The following is a 4,559-nucleotide window of genomic DNA, read 5'->3' as shown; positions in this document are numbered from 1 at the left end:
CGCTAACTTGCACAGCTAATTTTTTGATTTATTGTAGAGACGAGGTCTCGCCAATTTTCCCGGACTGCTTTCAAAGCTGCGTACTCATGCAATCCACTCTCCTCGGCCTCCCAAAGTGCTGGGATTCCAGGCTGAGCCACCAAGCCCGACCTCCATATGTTTTATACATTGTAAGGTTATCTCCATTCAAGTCTATTTTTAAATTTTCTTCGATACTTTCTGTCTGAACCCATGGACTGTTTAGAAGTGTATTGTTTCATTTTCACGTTTTGTGAGATTTCCAGTTCTCTTTCTGTTTGTTATTTTTATTTTTTTATGTTTTTTGACATAAGGTCTTATTATGTTTCCCAGGCTATTCTTGAACTCCTGGGCCCAAGCAGTCAACCCCACAACCTCCCAAAGTGCTGGGACTGTAGGCATGAGTCACTGTGCCCGGCCTGATATTTTAGCTTGATTATTTTTGTCACAGTTTCTTTTTTCACTCAATTCATTTCTTTGGTTTTTGATTCTTGATCTGATGAGTGATTCTTTAATTGTATCCTTGACACTTTGTCTATTATGTTAGGAGAGTCTGGGTTCTATTTCGATATTGTACATAGCAGGCAGTCACCCTGTTTTAGTTTTGCATGCAGGTCCTTTCCTGCTTTTGTAGGGTATGCCTTCAGTGACAGTTTAATGTTCAGAGGCTTTATGTTGTTATTTTTCGTCTCTTTGATTTATCTGGTACTGCTAGGGCTCCCGAGGGCCCCTGCTGGTGCTGCCTGAGGTTGTGGAAGGCCTTTTCTTTGGCCAGGGTATCTCTCAGTCAGGAAGGGGAGACTCAGACATGTGGGAATAATGAGGCTTCTTAGGCCAGGCCACTAGTTATAGCTGGATCCCTTTTGCCAATTCTCCCTTTTCTCTTTGTCATCCGCTGTTGAGTCGCTGAACTCTCATATATTTGTTATTGAAGAGGCTTCCTTTCCATTGTGACGTGATGTAACTCAATCTTTCTTACCAGTTTTGGTTACGCATCATTTTATCTCTCAGCTGTGATTGGGGAGAGTCTTCAGCTCAGTATGGAAGGGACTTGTACCTCTCCTGGCCACATACTGTTGACAGCACTCCAGTCCCTTCCCCTTTGCCAGTTATGTATGCTTTGTGTCATATCGCCAGAAGGTCCCAATCCGACTGGGGAGGGAAAAAGCCCACCCCAGCAGCCTTCTGATGACAAGTTAAGGGTTGGCACCTTTGGATCTTGGATTACCTTCATGCATCCTTTCGGTTCTGGGGATGCTAACTAGATTTCCTTTTCCATACCACTATTTAGATTTTCTTTTGGTTCTATTTCATTATGTAATGAGTTTCTTGTGCCTTTAGGAAGGATCAGGAGAAGTGGGTCTATGCCATTTTGTTCCGATGGACTAGAAATCACTCGTTCCTTTATTTTTGAACAACAGTCATCCCAGGCTTTTCTTTCCATTTGTGTAATTCTCTTTGCTTTTTTTTTTTTTTTTTGGCATGTGTAGTTTTCTTTCACTGGGACACGGATGACTTATTCTTCTTTTTATTCTAACAGGGTTGAAGCTCAAGAATGACACTGGAAATTATCAGTCTACATTTGGTTCTGCATCAGAAATACAAACATCAGGATGCAAAGTGTCAAAAAGGTCCAGGATGAAAGTTGCCCAAATAACAGCTGGTGAGGAAAGTCATGATGATGCACACAAGGTATAGAAGCAGCATCAGGTTTTTCTAAGGAAGAAAAGAAATAAACTTTGGACTTGTGACCCGGAGCTTCCAAAACATAGAGATCTTCATGGAAAAGGCTGCACAGGACAGAAACCTTTTAAATGTCAGGAATGTGGGAAAACTTCAGGGTTAGCTCTGGTCTTTTTAAGCACCAGCGAATTCACACTGAACGGAAACCCTAGAAATGCCAGCAGTGTGGCAGGAAGTATTTGATGGAGTTCAGACCTTAATAAGCACGCAATGGCACACCAGGGAACAATAGCAAATAGATGCTCATGGTGTGGGAAAAGCTTTAGTCAGAACACAAGTCTACATATACACCAAAGAATTCACACAGGAAGCCAGGCTCGGTGGCTCTGCCTGTAATCCCGCGCCTTTGGGAGGCTGAGGTGAGTGCATTGCCTGAGCCTGCGGGTTCGAGACCTGCTTGGGCAGTGAGATCTCATCTCTACAGTAAATCAAAAAATCAACTGGGCGTGGTAGCGCATGCCTGTAATGCCGGCTACTTGGAAGGCTGAGGGTGTGGAAGGATCGCCAGATCCCAGCAGGTCGAGGCTGGGCTGGCCGGGAGCGGCCACTGCACTCCAGTCTGGGCGACAGAGTGAGTCTCCAACTCAAAAAAAAAGAAAAGAATTCACACAGGAGAGAAATCCTTTTGAAGTTATTAATGTGGCGAAAGATTCATTCAGAAGTCCCACCTTATCAAACACCAGAGAACCCACACAGATGAGTAGCCTTATACTTGTAGCATATGCGAGAGAACCTTTAGCAGGCAGTCAAGCCTTCTTAGACATCAGAAACTCCACAGGAGAAGGGAAATGTGTGAACTGTCTGTAGTCTGAAGACAGTCACCGTGTTGATCTTGACCCTACAAGTGATGAAACAATACAAAATTACGAGGGACTCAGTGATAGGAATCTGTCATCAACAGGAAATTTGGGAAGGGTACTTGTCATACTTCAAAGAAAGGAATCTAAGCTGTCTCTGATATTCAACAATTTATTTTCATTGCCTAGTACAAGACTGGTTCATAGAATATTTTGTAAATAAAAAATGAATTATAGTTATCACACATCTTTGAATGTTTGTCTCTGTGCATTTATCTGGTTGCTCAGCGCTTCCTCACCCTCAGTTATCTAAATTCTTCAGGTGTTATGTGCTGGTTAGTTATGTGATGCCCATGAATTCTGCACTCATTCTTTATTGTTTGTCAGGAGAGATATAAAATAAGAGTGTTTAGATTCTCCGAAGGGAGCTCAGAGATAACTACTAAGCTAGAGACCGTTTCAGTGTCTACCCTTCAGTGTGCAAGAACAGCCAAGTCAAAGACCCAGGGACCTTCCTCTGAAACAGAAAGAGGGATTGAGTGTTTTCTCTGGGAGGAGTTCCTGCATTCTAGTTGCTTCTCTCCTGAGTACCCACTAGTGCAATGTCTTCTGTCAAAAGTTTCCAGGCAGCAAGGGAAGGCCGGAATGCCGGCACAGACCTAGGGACCTTGCAAGCACTTGATATCTGCCATACTCAGCAAAGGTCTATGGAATGAAATGATGAGGGAGGCAGTCTGTGTGTTCATCTGGGTATCTGTCTCTTTGTAGAAAGTACAGGGCAGTGGTGAGTGGCCCTTTTTTGACTTGCGTTATGTGGTTTCCAAATTGGTTCAATGCTCCTCCAGATCTAAAATGGAGCGTCTCCTTCCTGAATGTGCTGCAAGAGGGTCTGGAGATTTTGCCAAATGATTCATTGAGAATGGCAGGGAGAGTCTTGTGTAGTCTTCTAGCCTGGGGTGCACGTCTGAAACCAGCAGGGTACATCCTGAAGGCGTTAGAGCAAAGTAAAGTTTGTGGCTTCCAGTGATTGTCCCAGTCAGAACTAAGCTAGATGGATGCTGTTTTCTTATTTTGTTGGTTTTCCTCTATTCCCCATGGGCCTAAGTGACTATCTCTTAAGATAATATGATGTCACAGGAAGTTTAAAGATGTAGATTTATATTGATGTCAGATCTGGTTTATAATATCGGCCAAGGCTTCTGTATGTTTATTTAGTATCATAGAATTTTTCTTTTTTAATGAAAACACTTCATATTAGATTGAAATATTTAACAAAACAACTTTCTTGTCAAATCACCCGGAAATGGCTAAGGTTCACTTTTTTTTTTTTGAATCGATGCCTTCAGATATTTGTTTTCTACCAAGAGACCTTTTTAAGCCTGTTTTCAGATTCATAAAATAGGACTAATGCGCCCTACCTCTCAGGGCTGCTGTGATGCTTAAGTGAGATACACATATGAGCATGCATTACATGGTGACTGCTCACAATAGATGTTCCAAAAACGATTGGAACATTCTTCATTTGTCTTCTAGCTAGTTATTTAGAAAAGAAAATAAACTTTGTCTCCTTGTTCCCTTTTAAGCTTTCTTCTTTATTGGGTTTTTCGTCATTTCTAGCTGGTTTTCAGTCCCATCATGGCCAGAAGAATAGCCTTCTGGGCATGATGGTCCTTCTAGAAGTGCTCCTTTCCCGCCAGCCTTAATACACAGATCATCTAGATAAAATGCTCCCGAGTAACAGAACCAAAACACACTAGAAACCCCCAACTTAAGATGCCTGAGACTAAAGAGGACATGATGGCTAGGGGTGGAATTTTTGTGGACAGTAGTATGCTGTTAGGTGCATCCTCAAACTAATGACCCTGAAATGAAAGAAGAAAGAGGTGAATGAATAGTATGCCACTAAAAAGAACTAAAGAACTAAGCCCAGAAGAAGAAGGGATGCTATTATATTCCCAAAGGTTTGAACAATATGACCACCCCACCATCCCTCCCAGAACT

General features: G+C 42.3%; 1 pseudogene; it reads left to right on the top strand.

Annotated features, from left to right (window-relative positions):
• Positions 1-1,558: 1,558 nt before the first annotated feature.
• LOC110596064 lies at positions 1,559-2,573 on the top strand (annotated as a pseudogene).
• Positions 2,574-4,559: the final 1,986 nt, after the last annotated feature.

This window comes from Carlito syrichta, unplaced genomic scaffold, assembly GCF_000164805.1.
Source record: "Carlito syrichta isolate Samal-C Ts95f unplaced genomic scaffold, Tarsius_syrichta-2.0.1 Scaffold306089, whole genome shotgun sequence".
Classification (NCBI taxonomy): domain Eukaryota; kingdom Metazoa; phylum Chordata; class Mammalia; order Primates; family Tarsiidae; genus Carlito; species Carlito syrichta.
The sequence above is the reverse complement of the archived record's forward strand: the minus strand, read 5'-3'. Positions and strand labels throughout refer to the sequence as shown.